Source organism: Bubalus kerabau, chromosome 10 (genome assembly GCF_029407905.1).
Source record: "Bubalus kerabau isolate K-KA32 ecotype Philippines breed swamp buffalo chromosome 10, PCC_UOA_SB_1v2, whole genome shotgun sequence".
NCBI classification, from domain to species: domain Eukaryota; kingdom Metazoa; phylum Chordata; class Mammalia; order Artiodactyla; family Bovidae; genus Bubalus; species Bubalus kerabau.
The window spans coordinates 63,957,408-63,979,952 of NC_073633.1; the positions used below are offsets into that span (position 1 = coordinate 63,957,408).

General features: G+C 42.9%; 1 long non-coding RNA gene across 2 annotated transcripts; it reads right to left on the reverse strand.

The window, feature by feature from the left end:
• Positions 1-650: 650 nt before the first annotated feature.
• On the reverse strand, positions 651-19,921 carry LOC129620596 (uncharacterized). Of its 2 annotated transcripts, none has more exons than XR_008698588.1 (5): positions 19,840-19,921; positions 6,551-6,669; positions 4,652-4,725; positions 3,369-3,408; positions 651-1,076 (listed from the first exon to the last, which is right to left on the reverse strand). It is a non-coding gene; the product is annotated as an uncharacterized LOC129620596 (long non-coding RNA). The 2 variants fall into 2 exon arrangements; XR_008698587.1 differs by having other exon boundaries at positions 19,844-19,909.
• Between the last annotated feature and the right edge of the window lie 2,624 nt (positions 19,922-22,545).

The following is a 22,545-nucleotide window of genomic DNA, read 5'->3' on the forward strand; positions in this document are numbered from 1 at the left end:
CCCCCATCTCTGGGATTCTCCAGGCAAGAACACTGGAGTAGGTTGCCATTTCCTTCTCCAATGCATGAAAGTGAAAAGTGAAAGTTAAGTCGCTCAGTCGTGTCCGACTCTTAGCGACCCCATGGACTGCAGCCTACGAGGCTCCTCCATCCATGGGATTTTCCAGGCAACAGGGTGTAGAAGGGTATATAAATGCAACATATTGCTGTATACAAAACATTTACTGCATGATTTTCTTGAAACTGCTGTAGCCAATGAAGCAATAAGCCTTTGCTAATCATGTGGATTCAGCTACTTAACTGGCTGTCACTTATTGGTGACAGTGAGAGGTTATAAGGATTGTGTTAAAACTCTAAGAATGTCGACAAGGTTTAATGATTATTTTGACTATGCTACAACATGTGTTTGCGAGAATTGTATGTGCTTCTGCATCTGACAAAATCTGCTTATATCTTCAGAAAACCTTGTTATGAACAAATTTAAAACAGAAATATAGATCAACAGAACAGGATAGAAAGCCCAGAAACAAACCCACTCACCTATGATCCATTAATCTACAATAAAGGAGGCAAGACTATACAATGGAGAAAAGACAGTCTCTTCAATAAATGGTGCTAGGAAAACTGGACAGCTACATGTAAAAATATGAAATTAGAACATCCTTTAATGCCATATAAAAAATAAATTCAAAGTGGATTAAAGACCTAAATGTAAGACCAGATACTATAAAAGTCTTAGAGGAAAAGAGAGGCAGAATACTATTTGACATAAATCTCAGCAATATCTTTTTTGATCTGTCTCCTGCTGCTGCTGCTAAGTTGCTTCAGTTGTGTCCAACTCTGTGCGACCCCATAGACAGCAGCCCACCAGGCTCTCCCGTCCCTGGGATTCTCTAGGCAAGAACACTGGAATGGGTTGCCATTTCCTTCTCCACTGCATGAAAGTGAAAACTGAAAGTGAAGTTGCTCAGTCGTGTGCGACCCCATGGACTGCAGCCTACCAGGCTCCTCCATCCATGGGATTTTCCAGGCAAGAGTACTGGAGTGGGGTGCCATTGCTTTCTCCGGATCTGTTTCCTAGAGTAATGGAAATAAAAACAAAAATAAATAAGTGGGACCTAATTAAACTCAAAAGTTTTTGCATAGCAAAGGAAACCATAAATAAAACAAAAAGACAACCCACAGAATGGGAGAAAATATTTGCAAACAAAGCAACCGACAAGTGATTAATCTCTAAAATTTACACACAGCTCATGCAGTTCCATATATATATTAAAATAAACAAACAACACAATCAAAAAAACCAACAGAAGATCTAAATAGACATTTCTTCAAAGAAGACATACACATGACCAAGAGGCACGTGAAAAGATGTTCAACATTGCTAATTATTCAGTTCAGTTCAGTAGCTCAGTCTTGTCCGACTCTTTGCGATCCCATGAATTGCAGCATGCCAGGCCTCCCTGTCCATCACCAACTCCCAGAGTTCACCCCAACTCATGTCCATCAAGTTGGTGATGCCAACCAGCCATTTCATCCTCTGTTGTCCCATTCTCCTCCTGCCCCAATCCCTCCCAGCATTAGTCTTTTCCAATGAGTCAGCTCTTCACATGAGGTGGCCAAAGTATTGGAGTTTCAGCTTTAGCATCAGTCCTTCCAAAGAACACCCAGGACTGATCTCCTTTAGAATGGACTGGTTGGATCTCCTTGCAGTCCAAGGGACTCTCAAGAGTCTTCTCCAATACCACAGTTCAAAAGCATCAATCCTTCAGTGCTCAGCTTTCTTCACAGTCCAAGTTTCACATCCATACATGACCACTGGAAAAACCATAACTTTGACTAGACAGACCTTTGTTAGCAAAGTAATGTCTCCGCTTTTTAATATGCTATCTACATTGGTCATAACTTTCCTTCCGAAGAGTAAGCATCTTTTAATTTCATGGCCACAATCACCATCTACAGTGATTTTGGAGCCCCCCAAAATAAAGTCTGACACTGTTTCCACTGTTTTCCCATCTATTTCCCAAGAAGTGATGGGACCAGATGCCAATATCTTAGTTTTCTGAATGTTGAGCTTTAAGCCAACTTTGTCACTGTCCTCTTTCACTTTTATCAAGAGGCTTTTTAGTTCCTCTTCACTTTCTGCCATAAAGGTGGTATCATCTGCATATCTGAGGTTATTGATATTTCTCCCGGCAATCTTGATTCCAGCTTGTGCTTCTTCCAGCCCAGCGTTTCTCATGATGTACTCTGCATATAAGTTAAATAAGCAGGGTGACAGTATACAGCCTTGATGTACTACTCCTTTTCCTATTTGGAACCAGTCTGTTGGTCCATGTCCAGTTCTAACTGTTGCTTCCTGACCTGCATATAGGTTTCTCAAAAGGCAGGTCAGGTGATCTGGTATTCCCATCTCTTGAAGAATTTTCCACAGTTTATTGTGATCCACACAGTCAAAGGCTTTGGCATAGTCAGTAAAGCAGAAATATATATTTTTCTGGAACTCTCTTGCTTTTTCGATGATCCAGCGGATGTTGGCAATTTGATCTCTGGTTCCTCTGCCTCTTCTAAAACCAGCTTGAACATCAGGAAGTTCATGGTTCACGTATTGCTGAAGTCTGGCTTGGAGAATTTTGAGCATTACTTTACTAGAGAGTGAGATAAGTGCAATTGTGCAGTAGTTTGAGGATTCTTTGCTAATTATTAGAGAAATGTAAATCAAAATTACAATAAGATATCATCTCACACCAGTCAGAATGGCCATCATCAAAAAGTCTATAAAAAATAAATGTTTGGAGAGGGTGTGGGGAAAAGGGAACCCTCCTACACTGTTGGTGGGAATGTAAATTGGTATAGCCACTATCGAAAACTTATGGAAGTTCCTTAAAAAACTAAAAATAGAGCTACTGTATAATCTAGCAATCCCACTCCTGGGTATATATTCAGAGAAAAACATTGTTTGAAAGGATACATGTACCCCAATGTTTATTGTTGTATACAATAGTCAAGACATGGAAGAAATATTCATTATTAGATGAATGAATAAAGAAGATGTGGTAAATTTATACAGTAGAATATTACTCAGCCATTAAAAAGAATGAAATAATGCCATTTTCAGCAACATGGATGAACCTGGAGATTATCATACCAAGTGAAGTAAGTCAGACAAAGACTAATATATGAAATCATTCTTATGTGGTATTTAATTTAAAATAATACAAATGAACTTATTTACAAAACAAAAACAGACTCACAGAGAATGAATTTATAGATACTGGGGGTATGGGTAGAGGGGAAGGATAGATTGGGAGTTTGGGATTGACATGTACACACTGCTATATTTAAAATAGATAACCAATAAGGACCTACCATATAGCACAGGGAACTCTGCTCAATACTCTGTAATAACCTAAATGAAAAAAGAATAGATACATGTATATGTGTAACTGCATCACTTTGCTGTACACTTGAAACTACCACAATATTGCTAATCAGCTATATTCCAATATAAAATAAATATTTTAAAAAATAAAGAGAAAGCTTTGTCTTCAACAAATTTAAATTACTCTTTCATGTATGATTTCAGATACTTTAAGTAGTACATGAGAGAACAAGAATATTGATTATAGTGTTTATAAGGAAATGAATGAATATTCTATTAATAACTATTAAAATCTGCTAGACTTAGGCTAAGTCTGATATATCACTGATATATCTAGTCATAGTAAAATAAGGTGAACATATTCTGTCTTCAGCCTGATTAGGGGAGCATGTGTAGAGGTGAGAATCTTAGACTGAGCTTGGAAAGAAACAGCAACTGTTTGGACAGAGGAAAGGGAGGTTGTGCAAGGCAAGAACGGGGTGGATATGTGATGGCCTAGGGCAAAGCCTGGCATAGGGCTTGTCCCTCATACTTAGGCAGTGGATGCAGAAGGACCAAGGTCTATCCATTGCCTTCAGCTCTGCAGGCTACAGTATCTCAGGGTGTTTCTGGTGGAATTTCCAGAAGAAAGCCAGGGTGGTCAGCTTAGGGGAATATGCGGTTCATGTTGGAACACTGGACATACCACATTACTGGAGAGACACACACTGGATGATCAGCAAAATGAAACTCAGCTTTGCAAATGCTGGCAGTGATAGGAGATTCAGTTCCAATGACCAGTTGTTTATTGACTGAATGTCAGTGCAAATCAGAACAAATGCATTCTAACCATGACAGTCACAGGATGGACACAAAGAACGAAGTGTCCCTGATCCAATGAAACAGCTTGCTGGAATTTGTGAACTCTAGAACCTAGAATGGGAGGACTCCGATATCCCTGCCCCATGACCAGACAAAATTGAGAGCCCTCACAGAGGACTGGGCATCTGTGGGCCCACTCTCTTCTAGCAGATGCCTCATCCACATGGGGTCAGGTGCAGAGCATGGTGGTGTGACTCCTGGATGGGATGCTGGTTCCTGATGCAGGTGGAGTGAGCACAACTGGAATCTGGCAGGAGATTCTTAGTGCTGGTCAACCCATCAAACCAGGTAAGTCCTTGGAATCTGAGCAGGAACAGGAGACTGTTCCATGCTTTGGCAGAGATTGGGGAGATGTTAGAATGTGGGGCTCAGAACAGGTCTATGGAGTTGAACAAACATGGCTTTTTACCTCAACTTTGCCGTCAACTGAGCAACATTGGATAGGCGACTTTATTTCTTGAGCCTCTGTTTCTTCATTTTCATCTGTAAAACAGGAATGGACATTATAACTTTATTAGGTTCAAATAAATGAGAGTAATCAGATAATGTATAAAGAGCAGGCAGAGCTGACATTTGGGCAAGGGCTTACTACACAGTAAAGGAGCACCCTGGCCATGGTAGCCACACAGAGGTGGCTAATCAGGGGGCCCAGAAAGAGTCCTCAGATTTAAAGGTAGGTCTGGCTCCTAGATTTCTGGCAATTCCCTAAGTTCTCTCCTGGAGGGTGGGGGGTGGGGGGGCAGGCGATTGGAGCAGTGCACACTCCAACTCCCTGGCTATGTCAGAGTGTAGAACCTCCATTTCTACTCTTGCTGCTCCAGATCCTTTCAAATGCAGAACAGAATTGCAGGATGACACCAGACTGAGTGTCAAGAGAATTGAGATTGACTCTGTCCCTTCCTGGCTGGGAGGCCTTAGGCAAGTCCTGTAACCTAAGCACGGATTTCTTTGTTTGCAATGGGGGCAAGGTCATCTACTTCTCTGTCATAGGATCAAATCCGACCTCTTTGGCCTGGCAGTCAAATTCCTTTCATTACATTCTCTGGTCTTGACTCCCATAAATTCTTTTCATACCCACATGGACCTGCAAAACCTAACCTTTCTTCATTTTTCCTTCATACCAGACAGAAGCTTCTTGCCTAAGTCTTGTGTGTCTAAATCTTATGTACCTCTGCATTCCCTACAGTACATAGTACAGGATCTTTCATAAAACAGATGATTATTTTATCAATCAGGATTAGGTTTGTTTACATGTGACAGGAAAATAAAAATAGTATCTTAAACAAGATAGGAATTATTTCTCTCTTATGGAAAAGAGATCCAACAGAATTGGCCTAGAGCCGGGATGATGGCTCCAGGAATCAGGAACAAATGCTCCTTTTGTCTTCCTGCTCCAACATTCTTAGCACATCACCTCATGGTACACTATGGCTGCCAAGTCCTAGTCATCTCATTCTCATTCATCCAGCATAAAAGAGAGGAGAAAAAGCACAAAAGGTGTCTTCTCTCCCTTAAGGAATATGTTCTGGATGCTATATGCGACTTCTGCTCATATCATTTTGTTGGCTAGAACTTCAGTCACATGGTCATTCTAGCTGTAAGGGAGGTTGGGGAATATTCTTTATAAGTGAGCATATTGCTATTTCTAATAAAGTTGATAGGGAAGAGGGAGGGAAGAGATACTGACATACCATATGGTTGTCTCTGTCAGTTACTTAAAAGAATGAAAGTTATGAAAGCTCACTACCAAGTTCAAAGCCTCATACAACAGATAAGATTATGATTACAAAACACCTTGTTTGAAATGGTATGGGTGTCCTTATCTTTAGGTTGGAAACATCTTGATTCTTCTTCACCTCAGGTAAGAATGTGGTGACATGGTTTTTCATGGAATGATAATTCAGAGTTCTAAGTGAAGATACATTATTGGCCCTTCTCCCTTTCTACATTCTACAAATGATGAAACTGAACTCCAGGGAGGTGAAGTAATTTGCCTGTTGTCCCATGATTAAGGAAGGAACCAGGGCTAGAATGTGAGTTTCTGGACTCTGTCAAGGGTTTTTCTGCTCCTCTGTGGAGGAGTGGCCCATTCTGTTTCTAGAGGCCTTGAATTCTGTGGGTCTCCCAGTCCTGGCTGGGGGTGCTACGTGTCTAGTTCCCCTGTAGGCAGATTTAGGTCACCGCGTTGTCAGCTGCATCCCTGCTGGAATGTAGTTAAAGCCTTCCATCTGGAGAGGGGGAAACTTCACGAAATGGAGGAGTGTGCTATTTAAATAACGAGACTTTTTCGCTCACAGCAAATAATTACCTCCTTTCCTTTGTACCTAGAATGCACAGGGTCCTGAACGAGGTCCTGAAGAGAAGCATAAGAAATGGTTGCTGCCCTTGAAGATGTGGATGTACAGATTCAGTCTTCTTTTCATTCATCTGTTAAAAAAAATTATTTATTGAGATTCTACTAAAGGTAGATGCTGGGTCCAAGACTGGGGATACAACAGTAACTGTACAGACATGCTTCCTGCTCTGAAACTGCTTACAGTCCAGTGGAGGACACAGACCAGTGAACAGGCAACTACAAAACAGAATTAAAAGTGCCCTGAGAGGGAGGGGACAAGGTCCTCCAGGTATGTCACCTGGACTGGGGTTTTAGGGGGAGGGTCAAGGCTTAGTGGGTGAGATAACATTGAAGAGGAGGCCTGAAGATTGAAGACTGAGTGCTGTGTGAGGTGCATGGAGGGTGGAAAGGAAGAGTGATCCAGATAGAATGTCCAAAGAAGTATGCATGAGGAGCTGAGAAGGATTTATCGTGACCAGAGTAAGACAGGCCTCTGTGATGGTGGTGGAAGAGAGGGGTGGGGAATACTGAGAAATGTGATTGGAAAGGTGGGCTGGACTTTGAAAGGCCTGTTAGAGAGTTTATATTTTATCTTGAGGCTAGTGAGATCAAGTGCTTGTGGCATAGTTGTATTTTAGAAAGAGTCCTCTAGCCTCAGGGTAGAGAATGGATTGGAGGGCCAGGTCTAGATGTAGGGAGACCACTTAGGAGGCTGTTGCAATGATGGTGGCCTGAACCAGAAAATGGCCTGGAGAGGTGGATGAAGTCCATAGATTTGAGATGTTGCTGAGAGGCACAACCAATGGTCTTTGGTGACTATTGGAAGTAAGACACAAGGAAAGATAGAGGAAACCAACATTCATAAAGAAAAACGTTAAACAAAGGCAGGTGTTAACAAAGCCATGGAATAGGGGGCTATCCAGAAAAAAAAAAATGGTTGCATGACTGTATTTAAAGGCAAGGATAACTGCTGTGGGCTGAAAAGATATTAGAGGGCTTCTTGGAAGAGTTGAGATTGGAGCTGGGTCTTATGTATAGGTAGGATTTTGATGAATGGAGAGGATGTTCCAGGCTGAACAATGATGCAAGTAGAAGTACTGAGATAGAACTGTGTGTTTTTTTAAGCAGATGGTTTGGTTGTGGTTTTCTTGGGAGAGCCACAAACAGCTGGTCCTCCAGGGGGTACAGCTAAAACTTTTGATGAAAGGAAGGACTGGAGAGATGAATCTCATTGCTCTTTCGGAGTGGTAGAGTGTTCGTCATGCATCCCAAGGCCCCTTGTGTTGGAACCTCAAGGGGTCTGTGGATCATTAGACAACCCAGCATGACCAAAATCCCATAGATCCCAGTTTCTACCAGAAAAAAAAGACAAAAGGTCCTCCTTCCCCCAAAGGAATGCTTTTATGCTTGTGGGTTTTTGTAGTGATCCAGGTCCCCATGGTTAGAGGTGCTATGCCTGGATGTTGCATTACGATTTCTAAACCCCTAAAGAAGCCTGTCTGGCAGCCTACATTCTGAGTGAGGCCTGCGGACCCAGCAGAAAGACTTCTTGAGCCCAAGACTATGGAAGACACAGCTGCATAACCAGGGGTGTGGAGCAGCCTCTCTGGCTGTAGGGGCAAGTGTCCTGCCAGGTACCATGCCCTCTGAGCACCCTGCCCCACACCTCTGGGTACTGGCTCCAGCTGATGGCACCCTGATCCCATCTACTCTGTCTCAAAATCTGCTGGTATCTCCTGTCTTGGTCCAGCCTCTAGCCTCTGATATTAGTTCTAAGGGCTGCTGCAATCTTCCCAGGGACCCCTTTCTAGGGGCACTGGACCCTGACAGTGATCTCTAAGGTAAATAATTACAATCACTTGAGGAGCCACAGTGCCCTAGAACTGTGCTGGACTCTTCATGCCATCATTTCTAATGCTTAGGATCCTCTTATGAAGCACATATTATCCCTTTTTACTGAAGAAGAAATTGAGGGAGATTAAATGGCTGCCCAAAAACACCAAGCCAAACTGTCCTCTGTCCCACTGTCCTGTTTGTGAGTCAGGGAAGTCCAAGAGAAAACGTCAGCAGCATTGTGCTAAGGCACTTCACAAATGTTACATTTTTATCCTCACAAGGGCTTAGCAAGACAAGTACTACTATTCCCTGTTTACAAACAAAAACACTGAGACTCAGTTTACTTATTCCAAGGTCACATAGCCAAGAAGAGACAGAGGTGGGATCCAGACCTAAGTCTGTTACCAAAACTTCCTCTCTACCTGTCCAGTTTCCTAAGCAGGTGAGCATCAAACCTCATTTCCTGAATCCAGACTCCAGTGCCCACATAGAAAGCACACAGATCCAGGGACATAGTTACAGAAGAGTTGTGTGCCTGAGGTCCTTTCCCAGCCCCCCCATGTGAGCCTTTTGAAGTTTTTGTAGAGGGAAGAACCAGGACCAGAGATGAGCAAGGGCTTTGCATAGCACCATTCAAACACTCTATTTTCTCAGTCCCCCTGCTCTCTTCATGCCTCATGGATATGGTTCCAGGGGTTTGGCCCATGATCCCAGCTTATGTGATGCCTACACTCCACTCCTCCAACTCGCTGCACCCCCCTCCTCCCCCAACCAGTCTCCTATTCCAAAGCCAAGACTACTCAGCTTTGATTCAGATTGAATGAGTCATTAAGGGTAAAACATAGAAGAGGAGGTCTATTCCTTTGCTAGATGAAATGACAGTGTGCAATGACTTTTTGTCCTTCTTTTTGTTCTGAAATGACAGTGTGCAATGACTCAGTATTCACACTCAAAGAAGACTACTTTGTATTTTTTTCTTGAAAATGAAATGAAATAAATGAACTGAAAATGGCTCATGCTGGGAGGGAAAGAAGTCCTCTGAGCACATCAATGCAGCCTGGAGGCTGAATGAATGTGCAGGAATGCGAGGGGACAGAATTCCATGGTGAGGAGGAGCAGATGACAAGGCCACACAGCAAAGCCCTTCAGAACTCCTCAGTGGTAAAACCTGAAGAAGCAAGCATCAATCCCCAAGTCTGCTTGATTTAGCAAGCACGTTCACAGGCACTGGAGGGAGGGAAGACTGGACTTTTGCAAAAGAGCCTTCATATGCAGGGTGGGGGGATGGAGAACTCTGTGTGTCTCATACCAGAGAGCCTCCCCAGCCAAACGGCCTGGCTGGAGGCAAATGAGAGGATGGGAAAGGGACAGCATATCTTGGAGCTGACTCTCAACACTGTGTTCCTCTTGGGAGGAATGAGCCCAGAGGATCTAATCTACTACATCCTGCCCTCCTAAAGTGGGGTAACTGGCCCTGCTCCCAGTAGCTGTAGCTCACAGCTTGACTCTGGCATTACCCCGGGCCTCTGATTGTTGGTGTGGGAAAAGAGCACAGAATTGGGTGCCAGACTGTTGGCTCTTTCTCCAGCTTAGTGCTGGATAGTCTGGGGTAAAACCTCTCAGATTGTTTTCTCTGAGAAAACAGGAGGTGACTGCTCTCAACTACCTGAGAAGGTGGTGGTTGTGATGATGAAATGAGAAAATGTGTGAAATGAGACCTATTCTATTAACTGTAAGATGCTACCCCAGTGGTATTATCACTGTGTTTACAGACGTGGTAAATTAAATGTTTTCTGACAGACTTGATGTTACCCTGGGAATCCAAGGCAATGGGGACATTCCATTCCATTTTTTAGCATCTGAAAAAGCTGATGTTTGAAATGAAATTATTGGAAGTGAATATTTCCTATGGCGCTTCCTTTCCCTTGCAATGAATTCCAGCCTTTCCACAGTGCTTGAGATATTCTGTTAGGAAGCTGCTGGGGAAAGTTGACCTCCATTCTGGTTGCTTTGAAACTCCACTTTTGGTTCTGTTCAATGAGCATCTCCATTACAGTCAATGCATTTCAGTCATTACAAAGGGTGCAAAATTTGTGGGAGGACAATGGTCTCTTGTTTCACAGTATTGGGTTTGATAAATAATGTTATCATTTTTGAATAGAAAAGTCTACATAAGAACTGCTAATGGATATCTTAGAGCTGGAAGGGAAATTAGGAGACCATTTAGCTCAAACTTGAGATTTTCCAGATGAGGAACTGAGGACTAGGCAGGGGACCTAGTTTTTCCTGGGTCTCACACTTGAGTCAGTGAGCCAGGATTAATCATCTCCCAAGTGTCTTATATTTATGTGCTCTTTCCCTGACACCAGGGTCAAGAACTCTAGATGTGTTTAGGGTCCAGGCAGGCAAGAAGGAGGGTGTTGGTGGGTAAGATGGTAGGAAGGGATGTTCAGTTTTCTTTAAGTTTATCCTGTTTGTGGAGAGTCTGTAAATTTCTGCCTTTCACCAAATTGGGGACATCTTCAGCTATTATTTTTCCAAATATTTTTTCTCTACCAACCTCTTTCTTGAGAACGCCAAAGACATGGATGTTAGACCATCTGATATCTTCCCACAGATTCCTGAGGTTCTATTCATTATTTTGCAAACGTTTTCTCTCTGTTCTTCAGATTGAATAATTTCTATTTATCTCTTTCAGCCTACTGATACTTTCTTCTGTCTTTCGCCTTCTGTATTAAGCCTATCAAGTGAATTTTTATTTCATGTATTTCCCAGTTTTAAAATTTCCATTTGGTTCTTTTTCTTTTTAAAAAATTGTTTTTGATTTTTTACTGAGAAGTTCTAGCATTCCATTCTTTACAAAAGTGTTTACCTTTACATCATGAAGGATGGTTATAATAGCTGCTTTAAATTTTTTCTAGTAATTACAACATTATCTTGTCTTTTCCTTGATAAATGGTCAGATTTTTCTGCTTCTTACCATGTTGGGTAATTTTAGATTGCAATCTGGACATTTTGTATGGTATGTAATGAGACTCTGGGTCTTCTTAAAATCACAACAAAGTGACAAGAGAAAAAATGAGGACTACCTTCATACTCTTCCCATCATAGGATTATGTGGATTTTTCTGAGTTCCTCAATCCAGAGGTAGAGGTTTTCTCTCAGGGCTTTTAGGTACCTGAGCAGCTGGCATGGTGGTGGCAGGACAGTTTGGGAGCTGCCTCTGGCCTTCAGGCTGAGCTAGAAGGAGATCAGCCCTGGGATTTCTTTGGAAGGAATGATGCTAAAGCTGAAACTCCAATACTTTGGCCACCTCATACGAAGAGTTGACTCATTGGAAAAGACTCTGATGCTGGGAGGGATTGGGGGCAGGAGGAGAAGGGGACGACAGAGGATGAGATGGCTGGATGGCATCACTGACTCGACGGATGTGAGTCTGAGTGAACTCCAGGAGTTGGTGATGGACAGGGAGGCCTGGCGTGCTGCGATTCATGGGGTCATAAAGAGTCGGACACAACTGAGCGACTGAACTGAACTGAACTGAAAAAAAAATGAGAAAAAAGAACAGGGTTTTCTCCCACTCTCTGGATTATTGGGTTCAATTTTTCAGATCATTTGACCGGAAAAATGGGCTGTTTCTTGGAGCTGCTGCTGTCCATGACTGCCATGCAGTTTCGTAACTGTACAGCAGTCATGGACGGGTCAAATCCAGGAAAAAAATTTCAAGAAACTGTCTTCTATCATATTGATCATCCATCGTATTTTTATTTTCCCCCCAGACTTTTTGCTTTTACCTACTTTTCAGAGTCCTCAGTTAATTGCCTTTTTTTTTTTTTTTTGGTATCTTGTTCAGAGTATTTAATTGTAATATGTGGGAGAGAGAGTGCAATGTGTCTCCTCCATTTGGTTGGAACCAGAAGTCTAGTAGCACACATAGAATCCTTTTTTATTGTTGTTGGTGCTCCCCTGAGTGTCACTGGTAGCTGCCCACTGATAGAACTTGTATTTGGGGATCCTATATACCTTAGTCTGGTGGTGCCAGCTCCCAGGAGTCTGTGGCTCCAAGTTTTCTGCCTTATTTGGCTAGATATTCATTGCACATGTTCACTTGGCAAAGATGTATTTATATGCCCCTATGTGCTATATCCTGGGGAAACAAAAATGCCTAAAACTTGACCCCTGCCCTCAAAGAGCTCATGGTATAGTGGAATAGCAGGAATGTGGACTAGAAATTTAGGACCCAAACTTAGTTCTTTCTCAAGATCTCCTGTTAGCCCCCAAACCACAATACATAGAGAGCATTTCCCACCTGTTCTGGGGCTCTGCCTTTCTAGAAAACATCTTTAATTGCTTCTCTCCTCTAGGGGGGACCAACCACGAAGCACTTCTATCAAACAGTATGTAAAGTACTACTTGTAGTTTTGTGAACTCGACAAACTGCCAAGATTACTCTGTATAGAAATCCTTTTGTCCACTACATATAGTCTTAGAGAACACAGCCTGGTTTGGGGTTCCAGAACTCAAAAGGGAAATGAAGACATGGGAGTTTCCAAAGTAGTACTTGAAATGGAAGAAGAATGGAATCAGATATTCAGTTCAGTTCAGTCCCTCAGTCGTGTCCGACTCTTTGCGACCCCATGAATCGCAGCATGCCAGGCCTCCCTGTCCATCACCAACTCCTGGAGTCCACCCAAACCCATGTCCATTGAGTCAGTAATGCCATACAAACATCTCATCCTCTGTCATCCCCTTCTCCTCCTGCCCTCAATCTTTCCCAGCATCAGGGTCTTTTCCAATGAGTCACCTCTTCACATCAGGTGGCCAAAGTATTGGAGTTTCAGCTTCAACATCAGTCCTTCCAATGATTATTCAGGACTGATCTCCTTTAGGATGGACTGGTTGGATCTTCTTGCAGTCCAAGGGACTTGCAAGGGTCTTTTCCAACACCACAGTTCAAAAGCATCAATTCTTCGGTGCTCAGTTTTCTTTATAGTCCAACTCTCACATCCATACATGACCACTGGAATAACCATAGCCTTGATTAGACAGACCTTTGTTAGCAAAGTAATGTCTCTGCTTTTTAATATGCTATCTAGGTTGGTCATAACCTTCCTTCCAAGGAGTAAGCGTCTTTTAATTTGATGGCTGCAACCACCATCTGCAGTGATTTTGGAGCCCCCAAAAATAAAGTCAGCCAGTGTTTCCACTGTTTCCCCATCTATTTCCCATGAAGTGATGAGACCAGATGCCATGATCTTTGTTTTCTGAATGTTGAGCTTTAAGCCAACTTTTTCACTCTCCACTTTCACTTTCATCAAGAGGCTTTCTAGTTCCTCTTCACTTTCTGCCATAAGGGTGGTGTCATCTGCATATCTGAGGTTATTGATATTTCTCCCAGCAATCTTGATTCCAGCTTTTGCTTCTTTCAGCCCAGTGTTTCTCATGATGTACTCTGCATATAAGTTAAATAAGCAGGGTGACAATATACAGCCTTGACATATCCCTTTTCCTATTTGGAACCAGTCTGTTGTTCCATGTCCAGTTCTAACTGTTGCTTCCTGACCTGGATAAAGGTTTCTCAAGAGGCAGGTCAGGTGGTCTGGTATTCCCATGTCTTTCAGAATTTTCCACAGTTGATTGTGATCCACACAGTCAAAGGCTTTGGCATAGTCAATAAAGCAGAAATAGATATTTTTCTGGAATTCTCTTGCTTTTTCCATGATCCAGCAGATGTTGGCAATTTGATCTCTGGTTCCTCTGTCTTTTCTAAAACCAGCTTGAACATCTGGAAGTTCACGGTTCACATATTGCTGAAGCCTGGCTTGGAGAATTTTGAGCATTACTTTACTAGCGTGTGAGATGAGTGCAATTATATTAAAAAAAAAAAAAAAAAAAAGAGTGGGAGAAGTGGAGGCCACCTGCCAAGGAGATAATCCTTCGTAAGGAAGATGAACATCTCCCTCCCTCTGCCTCTGCCTTGCTGCCTTTTCTCTTTGAAAGAACTTACCTTCTCTTTCTACATAAAAGTAAGACCAGAGTATTGAATTTGGGAAAGGAGATAAAAATGTGAGGAAGAATAGGTGCCAACCATTGAATTAGCACAAGTACTAAACATCAGCAAGTGTGCTGATTATCTTGCCATTCTTACCACACTGTGACAAGATTTGTGGTTCTTAGGTGGTACACAAGGAGACCAGGACTCAAAGGGTGACATGATTTTCTCTTAAAGCAGTAAAACCATAGACTAGAATCCAGGTCTTCTGCGTATGGGTTCTATTTTCTCTACTGCATCAGCATCTAAGATTCAGTCTGAATATGTTCCCTTCTCACATTACTAGAGCCATAGCAGTCTTCTGTGTGACAAGTGTGTCATTTTGAGGACTTTGGGAGAAAGATATTCTGCCCCTGACAATGGGATCTACAGGCTCACAAAAGAGGAAGAATTCTGCTAGGAAGCCACGTCCCAGCTTCTTCAGATCTAGATCTCCTTGGAGTATACTTCAAGCAAGTGTTAATCACCCTCTCTAAAAAAATTTAAAAATCAGAACCTATTATTATACAAAGGAAGAAAAGCTAAGCTAAAGGAGGGCTCATTTTCCAAGACGCTTTCCTCTGAGCAGAAGGGTGATTTGGGAACAGAGGACAGCCAGCAAGTAGCAAAGTAGCAGGGTTATCCCTCTGAGTTCCTCCCAGGCCTCAGTGCTCAGAGGGGAGCTGGGTGCTCTGAGAGGGGGAAGACTTCTCTTCTTCCTAACTGGTTGGTGAGGAGCAGCTTCTCCTCCTGCTCCAGGAGGGTGGGGGTTACCTGCATGTTGCATTCAGACAAGACAGGGCTTCTCCTTGCCCATCTCCCTTTTGGCTCCTTTTTTTTTTTTCACCATCTCATGCCCTCTGTATAATTTAATAACAGGGAGAAAAGAAGTGAATGTTGATTGAGCCCCATCTGTACCAGACACCTTGTTAAGCACTTTACGTTCATCTAGTAGAGGGGCTGGTACATTGTAAGTATTCAACAGATAATTAGCTCTTACCTTTAGTGTCTCTTCATTTCACTAGAATCTAGGTACAATCCACCTAAGCAGTAGGTGACTCCTTAGTCTGATTGCTGAAGATGTAGGCAAGAACAATGTCAAAATGGTAGGGATTAAAATGAAACTAACATTAGGGCTGATCACACAGATTTCTTGAGGAGGAAACAGGAAACCCAGAAACTGACAGGTTAGCAGGGAGCCAAGTAAGAAGATATGTGGAAGCCTATGGAAACTTAGGGCCCAAGCAGCATCTCTCAGCATCAGTTTGGACCCAAAGAGCATCTTTAAATCTTGGCTCACACTTGCCCTGGAGGAAGCAGCCTTTCACACCATTACCATGCTCTGTTCCTGATGTGGCTAATTTTTAATCTCTGAAATTCTCAATTAGGCATGAGCTAATTCTGTAAAAATGTCAGAATAAGCCCATGTATGATTATATTTCTCTGCAAAGAGAAAGAAGTTTGCCTAGGCCACTTGGCTGCACCAAACAAACAGGGTCCCAGCCAAAACCTTTGAAGGCTTATGACGCCAGTAGATTCCCTAGAGAGGCACCATGCTTTTTGAATTTGTATGTGTGTGTGTGTGTGTGTGTGTGTGTGTATTGTATTTTGAATACTATCTTCTCCTCTCCTTCCACTGCCTTGGCCAGGTCTTTATCACTTTCATTGTAAATTCCCCATCGGCTCCCTGCCATCGATCCAGACAAACACAGCTAAACACGGATTTTCATAAAACATTTGCTTTTGATGGATCCAAATGACTTTAGTGGCTTTCCACTACATACAGGAAAGATCTAGACTCAGTAACCAAAACTTTCCATAGCTGCTTGCTTTTCCAGACATTTCTACTTCCTGCCATGAATTCCACCTCCAACATAACTGGTTCACTTAATATTACACAAATATGCCTAGACGCCTCCAACCTTCCCAACTTTTTCCTGCGTGGACCAGCGGTCCCTTCCTTCTCAGTCCTCATCACTGATGGGACATTAACCTTCCTTTAAAGATTGGGCTCAAGGTTGGTCACTTGGTCTCTAAGCAATTTCCCCATCCTCTGCAATCACACCTTTGTCTGGACTCCTCATGTCACATGAAATTAGATCGCTGTATATCTGAAATGTGTTTCCACGTGTGGATGTGACAGCAGCACTGTGACATACTTTTCTCACAAAATAGAATAGCACTTAATATTCTATTGAGAGAGTGGGATGCATGGAGAGAGTAGCATGGAAACATATACATTACCATATGTAAAATAGATTGCTATTGTTAAGTCTCCAAGTCATGTCCAACTCTTTGCGACCCCATGGACTGCAGAATACCAGGCTTCCCTGTCCCTCACCATCTCCAGGAGCTTGCCCAAGTTCATTGCATTGATGATGCCGTACAACCATCTCATCCTCTGTTGCCTTTTTCCCCTTCTGCCTTCAGTCTTTCCCAGCATCGGGGTCTTTTCCAATTAGTCATCTCTTTGCATGAGATGGCCAAAGTATCAGAGCTTCAACATCAGTCCTTCCAATGAGTATTTGGGGTTGATTTCCTTTAAGATTGACTGGTTTGATCACCGTGCTGTCCAAGGGACTGTCAAGAGACTTCTCCAGCACCACAGTTCCGAAGCATCAATTCTTCGGCACTCTGCCTTTTTTATGGTGCAGCTCTCACAATGTACCTGACTACTGGAAAGACCAGAGCCTTGACTGTATGGATCTTTGTCGGCAAAGTGATGTCTTTCCTTTCACTGCTTTTTAGAGCCCAAGAAGAGGAAATCTGTCACTGTTTCCACCTTTTCCCCTTCTATTTCCTATGAAGTAATGGGACCAGATCTTTGTTTTTTTAACATTTAGCTTTAAGCTGGCTTTTTCACTCTCCTTCTTCACTCTCATCAAAAGTTCTTTAGTTCCTCTTCACTTTCTGCCTTTAGAATGGTATCATCTACCTCTGAGGTTGTTGATATTTCTCTCCACAATCTTGATTCCAGCTTGTAACTTATCCAGCCTGACATTTCTCATGATGTGCTCTGTGTATACGTTAAATAAACAGGGTGACAATAAACAGCCTTACTGTACTCCTTTCTCAATCCTGAACCAGTCAGTTGTTCCATACCAGGTTCTAACTGTTGCTTCTTGACTGGCATACAGGTTTCTCAGGAGGTAGGTTACATGGTCTGGTATCCCCATCTTTAAAAATTTTCCACATTTTGTTGTGATACACACAGTCAAAGGCTTTAGCATAGTCAGTGAAACAGAGACAGGTGTTTTTCTGGAATTCCCTTGCTTTCTCTATGATCCAGTGAATGTTGGCAATTTGATCTCTGGTTCCTCTGCCTTTTCTAAACCCAGCTTAGACATCTGGAAGTATCTATGTAAAATAAGATAGCCAGAAGGAATTTGCTCTATGTTTCAGGGAGCTCAAACTGGTGCTCTGTGGCAACCTAGAGGGATGCAATGGGGTTGGAAGTGGGAGGGAGGTTCAGGAGGGAGGGGACATATGTACACCTATGGCTGATTCATGTTGATGTATGGCAGAAACCAACACACACTGTAAAGCAATTATCCTTCAATTAAAAAGAAAAAATAAATAAAATTAGGGAGATGAAAAAAATATTCTATTGCGCAATCTACTAGAGAACTGAAATTTAAAGATAACTTTTTCACTTAGACTGTTTTATTGTTTTTAGTAGAGACTTAGGGCCCTTAAGATGGTATCAGAAAAAGAGATGAAGGGTTTTCTTTTTAAAGCTATTTGTCTTTCCTGTGCATATTATACAATCTCTTAATTATTCCCAGTATTAAAGAAATAATCCCTCTGAACCCTTTATTTAAACATTGAAATGATTCACCAGTTTGAAAGAAACTGGTGTCACCCTTCCAAAATTTTTTTTTAAAGAAGAAGAAAGAAAAACCAAATACTGGCTCTTCTTGGGGAAAAGCAAACTGGCTGTGCTTTTATTTTTTAAAAAAATGCACCACAGAACGGTGGAACTTGTTTCTGTGCCTTTGGTAGCAAGTAACAGCACGAAAGGGCTTCCCAGGAGGCGCTGGTGGTAAAGAACCTGCCCCCAATGCAGGAGATGGAAGAGACATGTGTTCAATCCCTTGGTCAGGAAGATCCCCTGGAGAAGGAAATGGAAACCGACTCCAGTATTCTTGTCAAGAGAACCCCATGGACAGAGGAACCTGTCAGGCTATGGTCCATAGAGTCACAGAGTCCGACATAACTGAAGTGACTTAGCACGCATGCACAACATGAAATAAAGTCCTAGGAAATGAGTAAATTTCAGGGAAGAAATTTTCCAAGTTTCAAGGGACACAAGTGAAGGGCTTGCCTTTGACTGAAACCCATTGTTGATACCTTCCCAGGGTGTAAATGTCATCTCCGGATCCTCTCCTCTGCACTAATCTCCTATTGGGTGGAGAACTCAGAGACCAGCAGCCAGCACCACTTACTTGAGCTTTCTTCATGAGAGAGAAAGACATGGGTTTAACCCCTACCTCAGGGATCCTTAGGAAGAGGGGGAGGCTTCTTTGCTTGATTTTATATTTCAGCACCACTCACTGAATTACTCTAGCTGGCAAGGATGCTCTTTTGCTTTCAAAGCTTCTCAAAGGACTTTAGATCTTACATTCTCCTCTGTCTTCAAGGATGTAAGAAGACATCCTTTACTGATTGTACTAGTTTTCCACTGCTACATAACAAATTACCACAAACTTAGTGTCTTCAAACAATAGAAATCTTTCTTGCATGGGTCTGGAGTCCATGTATGAGTTGGCTGTGTCCTCTGCTTATACTGAAATCAAGGTGTTGGCCAGGGTTGAAGTCTCATCCACAGCTTAGATTTCTCTTCCAAGCTCTCTACTTGTTGGAAGAATTCAGTTTCAGCTCCCAGAAACCACCTGCTATTCACTTTCACGTAGCCCTTTCAACAACATGACAGGATTGCTTCTTCAAGGCCAACAGAAGAGCATCTCAGCTGCTTGAAATCATTCTGACTTCGAAAACCTGGACTCTTTTCAAGGGTTCACCTGCTTAATTCAGGCTCACCCAGAGAAATCTCCCTTTAAATTAACTCAAAGTCAACTGATTAGGGTCATTGACTTCATTTACAACATCCCCTTTGTTATACAAGGTAATAATCACAAGAGTGAAATTCCCTCATATTCATTAAGTCCTGCTCACTGGCAACCCCCTCCAGTATTCTTGCCTGGAGAATCTCCATGGACAGAGGAGCCTGGTGGGCTACAGTCCATGGGGTCACAAAGAGTTGGACACGACTGAGCGACTAAGCACAGCTCATTCTCAAGGGGTGGGGGGATAGCACAGATATGTGCATGGTGGTGAGGGGATGGAATCTTGGGGGCTGAGAGGTAGAATGATAAGAATTACCTTAGAATCCTACCTACCACATCCCTTTTCCTCATGTCCGAGGTCAGTGTGGCTCAGTCTTCCACTGAATATTTTGGCAGAACAGGCTGCAGGTGACTCTACATTCCCCAGCCTTTATCGTGATGTGGCCCCCTGGCCACAGCAAGGCCCAGCAGTCGGCCAGCAGAGAGTATGTGGGGATGTAGAGGGAGCCGTCAGCTGGCCCAGCACTGGGGCATGAAGGCAGTGATGAGGGCACAAGTGGAGCGGTGAACAGCAGCAGTGTTCACGGGGTGAATTCGTATTGGGTGAATTTGGTTTTTAGACAGTCCTAACCATACGACTGCTCTCCCCGCTAGCTGAGTTTTCATGCTAGAAATATGACATAAGTCGTATAGGTTATGCCTTATTCTTAGGAATCTTCCCAAGTCACATTTTCCTATAAGAGTTGATATTACATTGAAAGAAGAGAACCAGCCATGTGGGGACTAGTAAACACTCAATTTTGAAGTGCAATCCTAAAGTTTACCTTGTAGAGTTTATGCTCATGCATCTTGAAAAAAGTAAGTTGAAAATCTTGAATATTATGCCAAGGATATTCTCTCAAAGGAGGCACAGAGGTATTGTCATGCCACTAGGAATCTCATGGCTTACAGAGATTCTCTTGGAAGACTAAGAGTGATGACTCCAGTCATGTCCAGTCTGCTTTTCTTCCTTCAAAACAAGGAAATTAACTAAGGAATATTTGGAAAATGCATAAAATGTAAAGGAAATAAACATTCCTCATAACCTCATTACCCACTGAAAACCATCATTAACACGAGTTGGACTGGGAAAAAATAGGGAGAGAGTTACACTCCTGCAAAGGACGGTTTACCCCCCTTCAATAATGTGCATTAATCATTAGCTAAGTGATGGTGGGTAGATGGAAAGGTGACTTTATTCAGTGATATTTCCTACCTGGCTGGCAGCTAAAGAGAGAAGAACTGGGAGAAAGTAATGGTTTTTGCAACACCCCCAAGGCAAGAGATATATTCATATTTATGCAAACCAAGCACCAGGGAGATGGCCAAGTGGGAACTTCAACTCAACATTTATCAAGCCCTCAATATATCTCCCAATCCAGAAAAACAATGAAGATGTTAATCTTTTAAATCAGTAACTAAAGACCACATCAATATTCATTTTAAACAAAGTTGCATGTAGAGCACACTTTAGGTTTCTAACAACATTCTCCTCCTTCCTGGCCTTATATTTCTGGATTTTTCTGCTGTAACTGGTGAGCTTGGAAGAGCTAGAAGTTCCACTCCTATCGCTCTATTGTCACCCCCATCCCCAACACTTTCCACTGGGACACCCCTTGCATCCCACACCCTTCCCTTTCCCTCATACTTGCTCCTTTGCAAGATTCACTCACACTGGTGAGCCTAGGTTCCACCTCTTCACTCTCAGCCTAGAAACTTCCGGCTCCTAGGGGACTTCTTACTGACCCACCAGCACGTGCGGTTGCAACTCCAGTTGAATTCCTCATGATATCTCCTTCGTCTTGGCCCCTCACTCCCCTCCCACTGCCTCCTGCCATCTAACCAGCTCTACTGGTCAGTCTCTTAGAAGGGGCCTCTCCCCAGTCATTGGCCATCCCTTGTGCACACACAACCTGCTGTTTTCACCTCCTTGTCTTTGCTCAAACTGTTTCCACCACCAGGGAGGCAGATACTTCCTTTCAGAAACTTATTTTCAGAAATTCTGCCTAACAAAATCCATCTACATCTCTTGCTTGGCACCTCCACATGCTCATGTGTTTAGGGTGGGCTCTGTGTTTTCACTTGTCTGTCTTGTTGATATTCTTGATCTATTGGTAATGACAATACTAAGAATGATTACTATTTAAGGGCTGCTAAGTGCCAGGGCATACACCTTTTAAAAAGCCAAAGGCATAGAGAGAAGGAAACCCACTCAGAATACTAAGGGGCAGTGATTGAAAGAGTGTCAATAAATAGCCCTCTCAGTCCCCTAAATTCCTCACTTGCCCAGCCTGTCATGCCCAAATTCTCTAACATACATGGCTTTGAGGAGTAAAGGCTCACACCCTCACCTTCAAAGCCCCCACCTCCATCTTTCCCTCTCTTCAGTGCAAAGACTTCTGGGAATAGCAACATTCTAAGCTGTTAACAGCTGAAGCCTTCCCAGAGGACTCTGTTCCACAGTGACAGTTGGCTGAAGACAGTGAAAGAGAGATGTCCTTCAGCAATGGCTGGGATTGAGACAGGGAGGGAAGAGGGAGGCCAGTCCTAGGAAGAGGTAGACTCCACACTCAAGGCTACCAGCAGAGCACACTGTATCATTGTTAGAGCCTCCCTCCTTCCTTAGCCTTTTCTGCATGCCTCAGAAAGGGTTCACAGGGCTCAACCTTGCAGGGGATCCTGAGATGTATCAGACACGGGTCCTGCCCTCAAGGAGTTTACTGTCTAATGTAGAAAATGCCAAGTACCATAGCAAATACCATTCTAAAGGTCACTGGGGCTGCAGAAGAGAGAAAGATGCAGGTTGGGCATCAAGAAAGGCCTGTCAGTGGAGGTCGCATTTGAGCTGGACCTAGGAGGCTGAGAGGAAATTTTCCACAGGCAGAGATTGAAGGTGGTACTAGTTATGGTGATGGGTAGCTGCAGTCTAAAACTGTGATCTGAAGAGAGGATAGCTGGAGAAAGGTGAAAAAGAGGCCAAGGAGACTCTGGGCATA